This window comes from Ostrea edulis, chromosome 2, assembly GCF_947568905.1.
Source record: "Ostrea edulis chromosome 2, xbOstEdul1.1, whole genome shotgun sequence".
Lineage (NCBI taxonomy): Eukaryota > Metazoa > Mollusca > Bivalvia > Ostreida > Ostreidae > Ostrea > Ostrea edulis.
The window spans coordinates 25290840-25310657 of NC_079165.1; the positions used below are offsets into that span (position 1 = coordinate 25290840).

Here is a 19818-nt window from a genome sequence, read left to right on the forward strand (position 1 = left end):
TGCACAGTGACGTAAAGCAGGACGGATTCTACCGATTCTGTTAATTTTCCCTGGATAGAAGTTCTTCAGGGCAGGGCCAAACTTGGCATAGATGTATAGTGTTCATGTGTAAAATATTTTGATAACGTCTTCTTTAATACTGTTGAAACTAAAGAGACAGCCAAAATTTTAAATTTCATGATTCAAGGGATAGGGGTTTTGGTTCCAGACTGGGGCCAAAATTTGTAGTGAATATTCTCTTTATCATATGAAAGATTTTCTTCTTTAATTACCAGTCGCGGTAGCTCAGTGGTAGACTGTTCGCTTCGTAACAAGGAGGTCATTAGTTTGAGCCCCGCTCGTGCCATGGCATTGCCGCTTCAAACCTAAGACGTATACATAGGTACAATGCAAGGTGAAGATAACGAACAGTGATCAATCTCATAACTCCTACAAGCAATACAAAATAGATAGTTGGGCAAACACGGACCCCTGGACACACCAGAGGTGGGATCAGGTGCCTAGGAGGAGTAAGCATCCCCTGTTGACCGGTCACACCCGCCGTGAGCCCCATATCCTGATCAGGTAAACGGAGTTATCCGCAGTCAAATCAGTGTGCCAAGAACGGCTTAACAATCGGTATGAAACACGTCAGACAGCATTTGACCCAATGCGAGGTTGTATTGACGAACTAGATCGTTATAACGACCATAGAATTTGCGAAATGCTGACTTCAATCGAGACTGTTGAAATCCCTGTACCATCAACTTGTTTGTCAGTAGCTTACCTCGATTTAAAAACTGACTATACGCAGAACAAGCTCTTGTATATCGAATCAGTTGAGATATATAAACATCATATGCAGGTGATAACCCTAACCCTGACAATGTAGTGGTTGTTCCTTCGCCAAACGCTCAGCATTTAGAATAAAAGGTGAAGATAACGAACAGTGATCAATCTCAGAACTCCTAAAATCAATATAAAATAGAGAATTTGACAAACACGGACCCCTGGATATACCAGATGTGGGATAAGGTGCCTAGGATCACGTCTTTCGGATATGATCTTAAAACAGTGTTTCCGTGTTGCGGCAGGCGTTGGCATGTTTAGGAAACCTGTCTGCTACACACACTAAGCACAGGACTTAATCTACAACTGGTGACGTCTTAATAGTAGTGAAAAATTCTCGATGGGACGTAAAACAATCAATCAATCAATGCATATTTACATCAGTTAGGAAAAGCAGAAAGGGATGTACCAAAATTGTGAATCTCCCAACCCCCATCTTGGGTTTTTTTTATTCTAGTGCGGGTCCAAAATAGTCACACAGTGTTAATATAACATCCCGGTGCACTATATAAAGTCTTCCATCAGTATTGACACTTTCGGGGTCATTTGCGTTTTGAGATAACTCATCTTGTTTTATACTGCTGTTGCTGAAGTTTAGAATTTAACTTTGATATACATGATGTACAGAACAAGGAAATTATTTCATAGCCCTTGGGGCTAGTAATACCTTTAACCAATACCCAGGTGACCGGTAAGGCTTGTAAGGGTCTCTTGTATAGAGGTATCGTGAAATTTTTCTTTCTTTTAGTTTAATTTTTATCAGCTGCACGAAATACGAGCTTCAAGAATTTTACCCTGGTAACTCGTCTAGATCGACAAGACAAGAGTTTTTTAGTCAATAGGTGGTTATATTGAAACGTGAAATTGATATAGTTTAACTAATCTCACACTGTATAGATATAACAATTACATTAGAATAACAATATTACAACAATAACCAAACATCGCTATACAATTCCTTCAGAAAAGTAAGAAGTATGTACAAATACATAAATTCTAATGACTCAATGCTATCAACAAACACATTAAACATTTTCTTACAATTCTTTTATTTCATGAATACAAAAAAGATACGTACATCGGTAGACCCACCGCTTTGATCAATGAATATACGTCACACAAAGCCGCCCATGTAAACGTATATACACAGAATTGTGACTTCAGAAAAGAATTTTTTTAACAAATCCGGAAAGATTAAATCGTTGAAAGCAGATTCCATTTCATTGTAGTACTTTAAATAAGTTTAAACGTCAATAAGGCTATTGTGTGTACATTACATGATAATGCACTAGCAAAATAAATTTGTGGAAATCGTGAGGCTTCATATGCAATGGATACCATGATCATCCACCCAAAACGGATGTTAACGGCACGTAGTTGAATTTCTTAAGCTACATTAACTTAATACATGTATATTTATTTAAAAGATCACGGGTTTAAAAAAAAATCGTGCAACTTTGCATTGACATTACGTCAGTAATTTAAAGGACTTCGGTTCATCTAAATTATTTGCGAGCATGTATTTGCTTTTTAAAATCGCTAGCGTTTCAACAATATTATAGTACCTCTGTCCAAGAAAAGCCGTTCTAATTAAGGATGGGTACTGGACGTCATTCAGATAGATTAAACACTACGTATGCACCATATTTGAAGTATTGTTTAGTAATGAAACATGTGGGCATTCTTTCTTACTTTTGTAAGATGGGGCCTGGGGAACTTGATAGTGGACTATATTAACGGTAGAATAATGGTGCCACTTAATTTAAAAAACGTGAAAGTATTTACTTTTGTTTCTAGTAGAACAGAACCACATCTAGATTTTTCTTTCAAAACTGTATGAACAGGTCGTAATTAACACAAATTACAAAGCTTATTAAATTTGTGTGATAATTTAAACTTGCTAGTCCTCTTTCAACTATTTTAGATGTCCCATTCTTAACCTTTTTTCAAGAAACAATGATAAAAGGTTATATTCTCTTCGTTTTACGATTTTATACCCCTGCTGTTATTTTCTGTCATTATGCAACGTATTACAATAGTGTTAAACTGCTTCCAGAAACTATAGAGAATTTCCTTCGCTCTATTTTTTCTTTATGAAATATGCCTTAGATAAACTGTGATATATAATTTGATTTTAATTTTCATCAAAGAATAGTATAAGTCTTTGTTCTTTCTGACATGCGCTGTTTTTATGACTTGTTTTCCTTTCCCTTTGTTCTCGTACTGCTGTCTGTTAATGTTTAATATAACGACAGGAGGCTTTTTTATGTGAATAACGAAGGAGTTGTAAACCATAGTGATACCTTAAATGTATATCTGAAACACTGAATATTCCAGTAGCTTGGTACAAAATATTGAAATGCATGATTTTTAAAAAATATAAGTATCGATAAGGCACTCCCAATTTTTTCTTTCTTCTTGTTTTTTTCGAATTACAAAGTCGGTTTTTGGTTTTGAGGATGTTTCTCGATCGGCACGACGCGAAAAATGGTTCCCGTATACTTTGGGCTCTGAGGATGTTTCTCAATCGGCACGACGCGAAAAATGATTCTCATATACTTCATTCATGCGATATATGCACATCACGTTGTTTTTCTCCATTGTCGTTGTTTTGAGAGAAAAGGCGTTTAAAGTTTCAAAGTGCTTGGGATTTTACTAGACTGTCTTACTTTCGCTTCAATCGCAGTGAAATTAAAGGAAGTTGTGATTGGTTGATGTACATTATGTAAACAAACACAACTTTCCATGATTTAACTTTTATGTAAGACACTATTCTTCACTATAAGTATATGCAATCGTGAAAATCCCCACAGACATGTATCTGATATGTACTAGTATAAGTCTTTAAAAAGACAATGCAAGGACTTCTTCCTATGTAATGCCTACTACCATGACAACGAATTGGTTTTTCCCCCCACATGTTTTTATATTCGAAAATGCCGCGTAAATTTGATTTAACCACCTCCCAGAGCTGAACAAACAGTTATTGACATTTTGAGGTTAGTACGGATGCTTATTTTTAGCTACACTGTACCCTCCGGGAACTCTGTGAATATTGTACTTCACGGCTAGCTAAAGCATAATAATGACCGAGAAAATGTTAATAAATGTGTTATTAGATATGATCAAATAATTCAAAACACCGAAACTGGCTGCTAGAGCTTCCGAATCGATGTCTGGTCGGTCATCTTAAAGTATGTATAGATGATTGTATTGGGACGTTTTACGATGACGTTTAAGTCGTCAGCCATTGAGATGCTGACAAAGTATCGATGCGACAAGGGGTGGTTTTAAGCGAAAGTCGAAGGATGTGCAATTCATACATCGTACTGTTGGCAATGTGGGTTGGGGGGAAGTGTTAATATATTTTTAAGCAACTTTAGGAACTATGATGGATAGTGACTGTTATTGACAACTGATATGAAACTATAACATTAATCCTGTATATTAAATACTTACATGTTACTGTGTTCCATATTTTCAACCAACTAAAACTTTTACCTGAATTCTTAGTTTATTTGTTGCATTGTCCATCTTCCCAAGTCAAGGGTTATTGATTCGTTACCTCGCACTAACCCTTGGCATCAGTTGGGCCCATGAGACAATTACGCAATCCACTATAAATAAAACTTCCAATGAAATCACTGCATCTTGTTATGGAGTACATGGATATAAATGACGCGATATCATACTGCTGTATTGATAAACACGCGCAATTGTAATATTTACACCACTAATTACGTTTATTGGTAGTAGATCAAGTTTGGAAACCTTTTTGCTGAAGACAATATTGCTTAAGCGATTGAAATAACCATAATTGTAGGTATCAATACATGTGTTTTTATTTGAATATATCGCTTCACATTGTTATAGATAGAACAGCATTCTCATTGGTTCCCACTCTTTTGTGGAACCAATCAGAACGAGCCAAACTTTTTAATAGTCACTGATGTCAAGGGTTAGTGCGAGGTAACGAATCAATAACCCTTGACTTGTGAAGATGTACATTATCTAACACCAACTTTTTATTTTTTTATTTCACCATTGCTCTGTCACACAAAATTTACTATAAACAATTTCATGCAATTCTCTCCCGTGGGGATCCGGGTTAGAGTAGGTCCTCAGTACCCCCTTGCTTGTCGTAAGAGACGACTAAATGGGGCGGTCCTTCGGATGAGACAACAAAAACGAGGTCCCGTGTCACAGAAGGTGTGGCACGATAAAGATCCCTCCCTGCTCAAAGGCTGAAAGCGCCGAGCATATGCCTAAATTTTGCAGTCCTTCACCGGCAATAGTGACATTTCCATATGAGTGAAAGATTCTCGAGAAGGACGTTAAACAATATTCAATCAACCAATTTACTTGCGATTTTATAATGACCGGCAATGATGACGTCTCCATATGAGTGAAAAATTCTTGAGAGGGACGTTAAACAATATAAAATCAAACAATCGACCTATATTGATAAAACTTGGGCTTAAAAATCGATATAGACAAAAGAAATCCTAAAACAAAAAGTATAAAAAACTTTATTAAACTTGAAATCGCAAAACTTTTCTCAAATCAGCAACATCAAAACGTTTGACTTTTCAACACTTTACATAACCATTCCTCACGATAAATTAAAGACTAGACTTTTTGACATCATAGACACTTGCTTCTTCAACAAAAAATGGAAAAAGGAAATATTCATATCTAGTGATCAGTCATCCAAAATATTACTTGGTTAAACACGACTCTGATTCCACGCACAAGTATTCTGAAGTTGGAATAAAAAATATGCTAGAGTTCCTCATTGACAATATTTTCGTGATCTTTGGTGATCAGGTCTTCCAACAGTCTGTTGGGATTCCTATGGACACGAATTGTGCTCCTTTGTTAGCTGACCTGTTTGTGTGTTCATACAAAGCAGAATTCATTCAAAAACTTCAACGCGAGAAGAAAAAATCTCTTGCTGTGGCCTTCAATTCGACATTTAGATATATCGACGACGTATCATCTATTCGTTTACCTGATCAGGATATAGGGCTCACGGCGGGTGTGACCGGTCAACAGGGGATGCTTACTCCTCCTAGGCACCTGATCCAACTTCTGGTGTGTCCAGGGGTCCGTGTTTGCCCAACTGTCTGTTTTGTATTGCTTGTAGGAGTTATGGGATTGATCACTGTTCGTTATCTTCACCTTGCTATTAACAATAATAACTTTCATTCATACGTCGATTTAATCTATCCCTGTGATCTCAAAATAAAAGACACCACAGAGTCGTCCACTTCTGCTTCATACTTAGATACTTTATTGAAGGTAGACCTTAACGGCAAACTGACAACTCAACTTTTTGACAAACGGGATGATTTCAGCTTCTCCATCGTCAACTTCCCATATGTATGTAGTAATATTCCATTATCACCTGCATATGGTTTTTATATCTATCCACTGATTTGATATGCAAGAGCTTGTTCTGCCTATGGTCAACTTTTAAATCGAGGCAAACTACTGACAAACAAGTTGATGGTGCAGTAGCTCCAACAGTCTCGTTTAATGAAATAAATATTTATGCTTTGGAAGAAAAATAGCAAAATCAATCTGTCCACGAGACTAAGTCGATTAGGATTCGCGCGTCAAATCAAGCATCCTGTGCAACGATCAAAGGAGATGGAGACGTTCATGCAGTAACCTGGTCGGCGAACTACATGGACTTATATTCTTGAGTCTTTTCTAAAAAATTTATGTCGAAACAAAAATGATGATTTTTAGATAATACACTGTATATATATTGACGCCAGTTCAAGTCTACCATCCACAGCGAACACTTCGTTCTGCGGATTCGTTATACCTCCTAAAGCCACGCGCTCGTACTTAAAGGACACAACGCATGTTTCTAAACTTTTTCATTTTTTCAGCAAAATTAATTCTTTTTATGCCTAAAACTACTTTCAATGTGTTTTAAATGAAATATTTTGTGTAGTTTTCGAGTTTGAAAGCGATGAAATTCAAATCTTGCGATATGCATATTTTCTTTCGTTAGTTTCCGCGCCATTATGTGTGACGTCATATGCGCCCTCGGGTTTGAAAACATCTATTTAAATTTGATATGTTTTATTGATTTGTGTGTGTGTGTTGTTTTTTCTTTCTTTCCGAAATGCACTCGTGACAATAGCTTGGCATAGGGCCTAGTTGTCAACAATTTAATGTATCATAATTTGTCTAATCCAAAAATAAATAATGATTGCACTGTTTATTTTAGAGAAGCAGCGCCAATTACAGATGTATAAAGGAATAACATCACCAAACAGTTTGTAGACAGCGAACCATTTAAACATTATTTACTCACAATATTGCCGATTTCATACACGCTTTACTCGCTATATTTGGGTATTTACATCGTTATATGTGTGCACTGGTGGCGAAAACATATAAACTCGGAAAATTTGTCAACATCGATTTAAATGTTGCCCATGGTAAATAAAAGTTGAGTTTTTAATAATATCTCGCAGTACTTTCACAATCCAAAGGGCGCATCGCGACATGTGACGTCATTGTACCACGTGACTACCTACCTAATTAACTATACTTTTTGAAATCGGGGCTTAGATTTAAGTGTATTGTGGTTAATTATCGCAAAATTTCGGCGAACGAACTATTAGAATTAATTACTATAAGCATAAAGAAGACGAAATGCATGTAATGTTGTATACTTTGAAAACATGAGATGTGTCCTTTAACTGTATGACGAAAGACGGTTTGATGTTTCTTCATTAACTCTGTGGAACTGCCTCTCGTTGGATCTTTAGCTATTGGTTCATTAGCTATTTTTAAAAACAAACTTAAAACATATCTTTTTAAACTTGCATTTAATCTGTAACTAGGTATTTAGGGATACGGTTATTTAAAAAAACACCTCAGTTTTAGTATTAGTTTATGCCTTTTTCTATGTATTTATTGTTCTTTGTTTTAGTTTGTTTTTATTGTGTTACATGTAAAGCGCTTTAGGGTAATTGTCTTAATTAGATAAAGTGCTATATAAATGTTTAATAATGATAATAATATATTATCATAGTACATGTAGTAAAAGATAAAATATGTATCAATTCTTAATATCATTGCCGTTTGTTTGTGCTTATGCTAATTGAGTACGTGGGTTGTTTTTTTAATTTTGGTTAGGTACCTATAAACATTATAGTAAATATTGGATATATCTGTTAAACTGTGCTTGTGTTTCACAGGTACGTCCTTTCGCTTAGGCGAGGATTTTTTTTTTTATTGGAAAGCTAACAAACCCGCGAGCTAACGTTAACAGAGGCAACAAATCTGGACTGCGTTTACAAAGTTTGTGCATGCGAGGTGGATTACAGGAAGTGAAAACAACAAAAAAACCTAGGAGTGTACAATACAAACAGTTGCGGCAGAGTACTAGAGTTATCAGAAAATCTGTAAGTACTTCTAGTAATAGTTAATAGACCAATGAATGGTTTCATCTTGGTAAATATGCCTCATAGCTTGTTAAATCTGGACATGGTTTTAGTGGGGGATGTGAAGTTGGACGATTTGACATGTAATTTCTTCAGCGTGGTTGCTTGTCTATGATGCCTGCTAAGTTATGCATTTTCAATACATGGGGAGCAAAATATGTATTATCAATGTGCCTTGATTTTTATATGCCATTACACTATCATTGAATCTATTGAAATCAAGATATTTTAATGGTTAATGTGTTACTTAATTAATGTACATGTAATTACGGTTGATGTAATGGGGTTAAACTTGTTTGTGAGTTGAGAAATTTCTTTAAAATCCCCACTGGTGTCGAGCGGGTGGTCAATACTTACATGTACATGTATATATAGATTAAGCGCACGGCACTGGTATTACTTTACGTTACGCTTATGACGTCAAAAATTATGGCAAAAGAATCATGAAAGCAACGTCACATTTTAAACAAATTCATACAAGCTTGGAACAATAGACGGAGAAAATAATGATCTAGTAGGATTCCATTTTCGGCATCATCATACATTGCAAAGTAAAGCGAAGGAAGATTTAATTAGAATGTGAGAAAGCAAATTCATTATGAATCTTTTTAATGCCCATTATTATCTCGTTTAATAGTTTAATACTATAATTGGGTAATTATAGATTTTTATACCATTAAGAAACATACTATATCTTTAATATACAATTTAAACTGTCCATTTTGCTCAAAGGCCGTAAGCGCCGAGCATAGGCCTAAATTTGAAGCCCTTCACCGGTCTTGGTGACGTCTCCATATGAGTGAAATATTCTCGAGAGGGACGTTAAACAACATACAATCAATCAATACAATCCACGGTGTAATTCAGAAAATCGTCATATTTACGGTTTTTGTTATTCGCGGATGTTTTTGTATGATGTAATTGGATGATAAAACAGCACAATATGAAAAAAGATGTAACTATACGTGTATGTTAAAATAGTGGTATTATTTGCCATGATGCAATAAACATGGTTTTTATTACTTTTTAAAGCGCTAAGCGTAGCTGCGCTTTCTTGTCGCCAGTTGGATTTTGCTTTCACCATCATGTTTCCGGTTTATCGTCACCTATAGGTGGCAGAGGACAGTTTCTTTGGTTTTGAAACATGTGGATAGGGGGTATACACCAAAGTCAGATTATGACAGACTAATGAAAAATCATATTTCCCTTTTATGTCAATACTTGTATTTCATATTAGTGTAGTTAATAAATTATGACCCTAAATTACATGTAATCTATAAATACTGGTGCTGGTGCACAAAACATGCTCTGAGCAGGTTCCCCTTTTTTGCTTTGATTTCCCTCATTTGGGCTAATCCGCACCACCCCCAAACCATCACAGTACCAAACATGGGGATTTAGACACTGTGCACAATCAAGAACACTATCTGCCCTTCTAAAAAATCGACCTCTCATATGGGGCCATCCACCTTCCCTCACAGCTACAGACCTTTTGCTAGACCCTGCATGTTTTCACCGGAATTTCTTCAGCAACTGACCACGTGTTTTAGTTTCGTATTTGCACCCATCTATATGCTAGGAATCATGGTGACACCTACATGTTGTATATCAACATTTTTACTAAGCACTCAGCTACATTTGACATGCATCATAAAATTATTGTATACATTTTTACACATGTAATATCACTTCAAATACGGGGTAATTCCATTTTTTGAAAAAGTTGACCGGGCCTATAGAGCGAAACTGTCCCCTGCTACCATAGGCAAATTCATGCATCGCTGTAGTAAACAAGTCGTGTTTAAAGTAGTCGTAATTTTGCAACCGATCTAGTACGGGGTTAACATTCATATCCTCATGGGCATTTTCTCTCTCGGAAATACAGTTCGTTGGACAGTGGATAAAATATGTATGAAAAGGTGACATTTTTGTCCTCATTCTGGGGGAAAGTGGGACACACAGAAACAGGTCATTCTTCAGTTAAAATTCCCGTTTGAATCTGCGTCTGTAATAATTAAAGTGATTATTAAGTAATTCAAAATCTAAAAATGAATAAGAATCTGAACATGAAACCTTTTTGGCTAGGGTGCCTTTGCATTGTTACCTTCGCATAGCGCTTAGAGGTCAAGAAAAGCAATACTCTGGCATGGTGCAATCTATAATAAGAAGCCACGTCATTAAGCTATACTATAAATGTATAATAAAGAATAACACATGAGCCTTTTTTACTGTTGTTCTTGCTCATTAACATTACAGACAGAATTCACGAAGTCATCTTAGCGCTTTTCAGTACTTTTAGTACTTTGATTATCTGTGGCTCTGTGGTCCCAATATTTGTTCCCAAAGGGCATTAAATTTGCACCAATTACATTTTATGCTGTCTTTATTTCATTATGTGATATTGTACTTTTTATACGTACAAAAAAGCCTTAGATCTTAAACTGACCAAATGCATGGAGTCTGTATTGTTAGTATATATTAATATAGATATAAGAATCAAATGATTTTATGGCGTCTTTTATACTGTTGGCAAATATACCTTTCATTGTAAAATACGCAAAAGCAATCATCTATTCGTCTGTAATATACAGACTACTATTCAACAATTGTGATGTCTCGCTCTGTTTAATTGAAATTACTGTAGTGACGTCGAAAGCGTGATAACTCCTGTTGTATGTGAAGCTGCCATGTGCATGTTGTGATCAATTCAATTTATTCTCATATTGCACAAAACAACATAGAGAAGATTTACATATACACACAATATTAAACAAAGAATTATGTTGATGCAATGCATGGAAGGGTGTACAGTTTATAATTTTTAACCTGGAAGGGTAACTCTCTTGTGAATTATATTTATGAATTTGGAAAGATTACTCATACCAGATAACTTTTTACATGAAAACAAGTTAAAGAATTTTATGACATTTTGGTATGTCAGTTCGTTCGTTTAACTAGACCGACCCAAGGATAATCGGAGGGCGATGGGGTGGAGGAAGTGGGCAAGATACATTTAATTTTTACCAAATGATCAAAGAGTTTCAGAGATGGAAAATATTTAGAAGGTCTAATGATGAGAAATCAGTCTCACAGGTAAACGATATTGCATACTTTGATACAATCTAATTAGAATTAGATTTTAATTCCGTTCACATATTCGTTACACTTAGCGAGTATGTGAGCGGATCTAACATTTAATCTTGATTAGATTGATTTGTATATTGAAAATAATTCAGAATACGGTGTGCGGGGTAGACATGCATTTTATCATATATTCAATATGTTGATTTTAGCAATGATATCGTGACATTGATGTGCGATGAACTTTCGTTTCTTATGGAATGAGAAAAGTTGCAATGTTCGATCTTTTCAATTTGTATTCTATAATTATCCAATTATATATTTCACTTTGTTTTGTATAATTTGTTAATTTACTAATTATCAATTTGTACATGTATATAAATTGAGGTACAAGTTCTGCGTAAATATCGAGGAAACTAACTCGGTAGTTAAGTAATATTAGACTTGAAAACGTTTTACAATACAAATAGTGTATTATACAATACAAATAGTGTATTATACAATACAAATAGTGTATTATACAATACAAATATAGAATACAAATGAAAAATTGTAGAATGCTAATACAAAATATATAATACAAATTAACAAAATAAATAAAAAATATAGAATGAAAATGAAAAACTTATAGAAAATACAAATAGATAAATATAAAATCTATATTTATAAATTAACAATTTTTGCCAATAAACTCCGAAACGCATGCTCCAGAGTTACTGCTTGCACCTTTAATATTGTTTCATATGTGAGGTGAAGTCTGTAAGCTATAATATCTTAGTTGATAAGTAAATATCGTAAAATTAATCAAAAACCTACTTTCATTTTCCATAAACTACCCCGAAAAGCAAAATTGAAAGTAAAGTGGCGGATCTAAGCCGATATGAAGTTCATTCGTTGTTTACCTTTTAGATACTGTGCTCAAACCAGTCAAAAGCTACGTTCGTGATGATATGGACTTTATACGACATCTACCTCACAATATGGGGATTAATGTTACTCTGGATATGTGGTAAATTTATATTCCAACATACCCACACACTTGGTCTCCAGACAGTACATTTCTGGATCAGCAAACTTTGAAAATACATAACACTGCGATGTTTTATGCCCAGCACACTTCGTGAATCGTGTCAGCGCTTCACACTGCCATGTTTTATGCCCAACATACTTCGTAAATCGTGTCAGCGCTTCACACTGCCATGTTTTATGCCCAGCATACTTCGTGAATCGTGTCAGCGCTTCACACTGCGATGTTTTATGCCCAGCGTACTTCGTGACCGTGTCAGCGCTTCATGAAAAGTATGCCAACGGGAAACGTTGCCATTCATACTCTCTTGTATTCTCAAAAATCTTTTATATTTACATGTTACTGTAGAATCATCATTGTTCGTGAGTGATTTATGTTCGTGGGTCACTCGTACCCACAAATTTATGTGTCCGGTCATTTTTTAAACTAAATAGAGTTATCTCTCCTTGTGACATCGAATTGCTTACCCACGAAATTACGTACCCACGAACCAACAAAATTTTGCTTACCCACGAACATTGGCCCCCACGAATTAAAATGATCCCACAGTATTCTACTTTCATTTCTGTCCAAATTCTCAGCCGTTAGAATACACGTCATGTATTTCTCAAGATTCATACGCAGACTGCTCACATCTTCATCGCATTCATGAGGAAATGGCTATTATCACAATTCATAAAGATATCAAAAGCAAACACATTGGAAATGTAAATATAAGAAAATGATTACAAAAAACGAATGACAAGATTTTTTCTAAAAATTTAAAATCCCATCAACACATTTGATTACGAAATAACGAATGGCAAGATTTTTTCTAAAAATTTAAAATCCAATCAACATATTTGATTACGATCAAGCGTTTTCGAAGACTAAATGGCCGCCATAATGGTGCGAAGAGTTTTGGTCACAGTCACATAGAGTCAGCATTATTCCATTCATCTTCCCAGATTTAAGGTGGGGCTAGCTGTAAGAAGGATGCTTTGGAATAGAAAGACTTAAAAGTGAATTGTGCTACAAATGTTTATCTGAACACACCTTTGAACATGCTGAAATGAACAGCATTATCTGTATCTGATGTCCTCAGGGTAATTAATATATCGAATAAAAAACTCCGTCCCAGAATATCTGATATATCTAAAATATGCATGCATGGAGCGATGAATGTCGCAGCCATTACTAGCAAGAGTGTTAGTAATTTAATCACAAGAACTGAAATTATAACAGCAAGGACCTATTATAAGTTCTTCATCTCATTAAATCTGTCTAAATTTTCAAAAATTGTGCTGTGGATTGGTTGATCCTTCGCCAGGCGCTTTAAAAGTAAAGACTATAGGGTCTTTTGGATATAACCTTAATACCGAGGGATATAACCTTAATACCGAGGGATATAACCTTAATACTGAGGGATATAACCTTAATACTGAGGATATAACCTTAATACTGAGGGCCAGTTTCGCGGAAGGCGTTCGCACGATAAAGAACCTCCATTGCTTTGGTTAGAAGCGACATGTATAGGTGAAATGTTGCGGTATTTTGGTTCGAAGCGCCATGTATAAGTGAAATGTTGTGGTATTTTGGTTAGAAGCGCCGTGTATAAGTGAAATGTTGTGGTATTTTGGTTAGAAGCGCCATGTATAAGTGAAATGTTGTGGTATTTTGGTTGGAAGCGACATGTATAAGTGAAATGTTGCAATATTTTGGTTAGAAGCGCCGTGTATAAGTGAAATGTTGTGGTATTTTGGTTAGAAGCGCCATGTATAAGTGAAATGTTGCGGTATTTTGGTTAGAAGCGAAATGTATAAGTGAAATGTTGCGATATTTTGGTTAGAAGCGCCGTGTATAAGTGAAATGTTGCGATATTTTGGTTAGAAGCGCCGTGTATAAGTGAAATGTTGTGGTATTTTGGTTAGAAGCGCCATGTATAAGTGAAATGTTGCGGTATTTTGGTTAGAAGCGCCATGTATAAGTGAAATGTTGTGGTATTTTACCTAAAGCTGGTTATCTTTCCACATGATTAAAACGTTCTCTCATGGATCGTAAAACAACATACAAACTTAGAACAGACTGGGTTACTTACAACGGGACGAGGAAGACGTTAAAAGGTCACGAACAGTGGATTCTGATCAATGAAAATGGTCTGACTGTCATAGGGGATATTCCCTTTTACATTTCTGTCCCATTTCACTTGTGCTATCGGGGTTTGGGAATATCAGTCTAACTGGGCCAGTACCAATCAGATACAGTGCAAATTCACTTGGGCTCTTCTATTCTGCTCTCCAACTAATGCAGTTGTAGCCTAATACCAATCAAGCTGTCTGAACTTTCAGAATCAGTACACTTCGTTCACCAAGCCTGATCTTGACATAATTTAGTGAAATTTGAGTTACAGTATGGATTTGTATTTGCCCCTGTGTACAAGATTATTGAAGCCATTTTTACGAACCATACCCTCCTGAGAATGCTGATCATATGCGCTTCCAGTGAATGCGCAATGCAAATGTATTGACTCTCTTATAAGATAATTTATATGCAAAACCATGTATGGCATGGCTGCATTCCAGAAACAGGAAATGGTTAAACAGCTTGTTCCACCAAATCTATCATTTGTAATAGTTTATAAATCTTCTGTTCAAAAACTCAATATTTTATCAAATTAGAGACATACAGAATGTATGGACTTTAAGGGTAATTAAAAAGACGTTCTGGACGCCATGTTGCTGTCTAAATTTTAATACTCGCTGTCTATATAAACGTAGAAGGCCATCACGTGAAAGGCTGCATCCAATGACGGGGCGTCATTTTAGTTTGAGGCAAAGAAAATAAACTTAGTGCCATTTGTATGATTGACTGTCATTGCAGAAGCTTGGAGAAATCTAGTTACCATCTGGAAACCATTTTATGTAATGTATGAATTTCTTATCTTGGTCTTTGACCTTTTGACCTCAAAACCAATAGCGATCTTATTCAGGACATAGTAAATTTCATTGCAGTAGTTTATTATGGACTCTCAGATATCTAGTCTGAAAAAAAGTGTGACAGACAGACAGCCACTATGACGAACAGATGGATGGACAAACAAATCCAAATTAACACCCACCCCCACTTTTGGTTAAAAGCGGAGGGGTGTATTTAAATGCTTCCTTAAAATCGTATTGCCAACTTTTATTAGTTTAACATTCAACGCTGACATTATATAAGTTGATTGAATAATGTTTAACGTCCCTCACGAGAATATTTCACTCATATGGAGACGTCACCATTGCCGGTGAAGAGCTACAAAATTTAGGCCTATGCTCGGCGGTTATGGCCTTTGAGCAGGGAGAGATCTTTATCGTGCCACACCTGCTGTGACACGGGACCTCGGTTTTTGCGGTCTCATCCAAAGGACCGCCCCATTTAGTCGCCTTTTACGACAAGCAAGGGGTACCGAGGACCTATTCTAACCCGGATCCCCACGGGACTATATAAGTTGAAAAGTGACTCAAGAAAACCCAATGTTTCCTGTTTACAAATATCTACATGTATGTTCGGGGGGAAATCTCGTCCCAAAATATCATTGTGGCCAAGTGCTTTCTCATAAATTATACCTCATTTTCTTTAATTTGTGTCAAAGAAAATGCAATCTATATCAAACGAATTGTATTGAAATTTGATCCACAACACAGAGGACGTTTTGCTTTCGAAGATTCTCGCTTTCACAACTTGAACTATTGAACCCGAGAGTAAGTCAAATCCGATCGTAAAAGCATAATCACATGTGCATGCATGTTATGTCATCTGATCACAGATGTGTTTGCCCAACTATCATATAGTTTGCCCAACAATCTATTTTGTAATGCTTATAGGAGTTATGAGATTGATCACTGTTCGTTATCTTCACCTTGCATGTAAGTCTGTCATTAATGATGTCTGCACATCAATGCGGTAAACTAATGAATTTTATTTTTCTGTTTAATTTTACCTTGATACATGTATATGTTTCTAGCAATTAGACTAAGTATGACATGTACATTCTTGTGTAAATTTTGGACCCCTGTTTAGGGCTACCTTACCCCGGAAATCTAGACTGTGTCAGAAAGCTTTCATAAATTTTTTTTTTCAGGCCAAGTGGTTTTTGAGATAAACCCACCCTATTCTTGCCTGCCCTTAATTATATCCCCTGGGAAGGAGACATTGCCCTTCATTTGAACGAACTTGAATCCCCTTTACCCAAGAATGTGCTTTGGAAAGATTGGTTGAAATTGGTTCAGTAGTTCTGGAAAAGAAGTTGAAAAATTGACGGACGAAAATTGGCACCGGTAGATCACCTGAGAGACTTAAGTGAAAAATAAATAAGATGTTCATCAGCAAAAACCTTGTGAAAATATAGCTTTGCTTATGAAATAAGTTTGAATTAAAGACAAGGTACAGATGTTTCTTCTTCTTGACATGAAGAAGATGATCCAAAATTTCTTAACCTAACTTTAGAAAAAGTGTGTCAATCAATCAAAGTCGTCTCACTTATTCAGCGCGGTACTGTTAAAAATGATTCGGTAGGTGAAACGAAAAATCGAACATCTCAGCCATGTTCTGTCGCTATTATCGGAGATAAAAGGAAATTCTTTAATACAGTTATACCATACATGGTTTTGTAGATAAGTTATAGAAGAGAACGGTAGTAAATATTTGCATTGCATTTTCCCTGGATACACATCTCAGTAGGTACATGTAATAGTATCACTCGGCGTGATTTCAAGCCTTGTAACTTGTTTTAATTAATAGTATACATACATCAAAACTTTATTTACAGAAGCATGTGTTAGTGCTCGGTCGAGGTCACTTAAATTATACTATATTTGGTCAGACCTGTCTCTCGTTAGTGATGTGTATCTTTTGATGTTGGAAAGTGTTGCTTAGTGCTTGTTGTAATCACGTGTTTTCTTCACCACTGCATACTGAATTATTAAAGACGAGATCTCCATGAAAACAAAGTCATATAAAAGCCAGTTGAATTATCATTCCCTGAGTGCGATTTTAGTGGGTTAATCATCAAAGGAACAAGAGTTTAAAACACAAGTCAAACACTTCGTGAAGTACGTTCTTTAAGCATCTGCGCTTTTACTGATAGTGTTAAAAAATCAACATGTGAAAAATCTTGACATGTTTTAGTTTCAGTTATCCACACAGCAGGACGTTAATACGGAAAATGAAGGGTCAACATGGACATAATCTGATTCACACAGGAATGTGGAGAGGTTTACTCAAATTTCCCGTGTTGCAATACAATGATAAGACGTTATATAGCGTGTGATATTTTATTTGAAGACGAATCTTGGCGAATGATAAATTTTCTACGGTATGTATGAAATATTCACTATAATTCACAAAAATATGGAGTTCAGGGGCTGATTACTTTAACAGTACATTATAACTGTAATATAATGGGTATCAACTGTGCATGATTCTGTGATTCGCTCCGTTCATTAGAGTGTGTAAGGGCTATTATTGTCCAAAGAGTTTTGGATTGACCCCTATCGAATATTGCATTGATAGGCACGATACCTGACGCGTACGTAAAGCCTAAATCTCAAAATAATCATTAGCAATATTTGTAAAGATTTTGTTCATTATTTCCCGACAAGTGTAATTTTACTATTGCATTATTTTGATGGAGGTGTGTAAATCCTACATTTGAGGTGTAGAAAATACTTTTGATGCAGTCGTATGTTTCGGCTTTTCTTAACATTAAAGAGCCTTCTCCAGAGTCTCAGATAAGTTACTTGTCTTTGTTGTATGCAGCATATAGATATAGTGGTAAAAGATGACGCCCAATGGCATCTAATTAGATGTTTTTAAAAAAAGCAAATTCATGTTCCGAGTTCATTTTCTCTTAAGCTATTTAGGGATGTTTTTATTTATTCTCTTTTGTTTAACATGCCATGACCACAATAGTTACATATACATGTAACAGTTGCAAATAGCGTATCAACATTTTTGATGTTGTAATATACATGTAGGGAATTGAGAGAGAGAGAGAGAGAGAGAGAGAGAGAGAGAGAGAGAGAGTAGTTGTCTGTTATTTCTTCGACCCTTTTTCAGTGGACACTGAGTTCCAAAAGTTAATGCACTCATTTATTTCAGACAGAAACATAGGAGATTGTTTATGATTGCAATGTCTCTTTAAGCTATTAAACGTTTTAGCGACATCAAAACATCATTAGCAACGTGCATTTATGACAGTTTGCTCTCGACATATTGTTGCTAGTCCAGGATACTATTAACATTTATCTGTCTTGGAATAACATGTACAGTCATTGTGATTTGGCATAAGCCTATCACGATCTAGCTTTTTCCAGTATACATTTCTCACTGTTAACTTTTCAAAGCGAAACGCCTATGAATACTCCATTTCAACAATATTTTCATTCCTTAAACCAACAGGGTGTGAAACACCCATGTATCTGGAAGAACATATTGGTCGAATATTCAATGTTTGATAGCTTGAAAAGCAATACACGTATGTTATTTACATTGAAACATAGACTATGACACTTTTTTTTGAAAGTTGTGATTTCCAATATGCATGTAAAGAAACTAACAGCTCATTAACGTCATCAACTGAATCATCTTCTATGCATAACAAATATTATTTATTTTGTGAGGTTTCGTGGCCATATGAAATTTCGAAGGCATCAATAATTGAAAATCTAATTATCGTAGATTAGCTGAAGTATTCTAAAGTATTCATAACATATAGAAACAAGCATAATTTGAGATCAATGAGATTCTTTGTTTTAATACATTAGCTAACTTTTTGTTGTTGAGCACTCATAAATATGTACCTCTTAATTGTTAATTCAACCAACGACTAAAACAAACGTGACAAAAAATAATTTCCCAAAAATCAATCAACAAAAGAAAACAATGAATGGATATACTCCAACGAAATTGTCTCCGTTTACACTATAGATCTGTTTTGATCGCTAATGAATCTGGTATTAAAGCTTGAAATTTCCAAATTTTGAACTTCTACTTTAATTCCATTAACGAGGCAAGGGGAACAAACGATGTGAATTCCGTGGCCCCTGTCCCCCTTGAAAGATCAACCAAAATGCAATTCTTAAATCCTTTACACCTGGACAGCGTCCACACAAATTGTGTCGTGTGGTCATTAGCTCCCTATTTGCCAAGTATGACTTTCTAACGTCCTTGCTTTGCAAAGTTATGGCCTGAAACAAAAGTGACTTGGTTTCAAAAATACAGGCACCTGTCACATTGTTTGTTCTTAAACTACATGTAATGTATTACGGTCTGACCTTCTGGTCGTAGAAGTTCTGGTCATTTTTTCAATAAGTGTTTATTGGTTGAATAAAGTTGCAAACATTTCTATTAGTTATAACTTTATAGTGGGGTCCTGAATTAATGTCAGTTAGT

General features: G+C 35.5%; 1 protein-coding gene across 6 annotated transcripts in view; it reads left to right on the top strand.

The window, feature by feature from the left end:
- The first annotated feature begins 8204 nt into the window (after positions 1 to 8204).
- LOC125679046 (uncharacterized) overlaps positions 8205 to 19818 on the top strand; it is a 53655-nt gene continuing 42041 nt past the window's right edge. For 2 of the 6 annotated variants that reach the window (XR_008800574.1, XM_048917949.2), the window contains exons 1-2: positions 8205 to 8258; positions 17554 to 17740. The gene's annotated coding sequence lies outside the window, so the exon portion shown is untranslated. Of the gene's footprint in view, positions 8259 to 17442; positions 17741 to 19818 lie in introns of those variants that run through there. The other 4 variants (XR_008800576.1, XR_008800575.1, XM_048917951.2 and 1 more) reach the window with 2 other exon arrangements.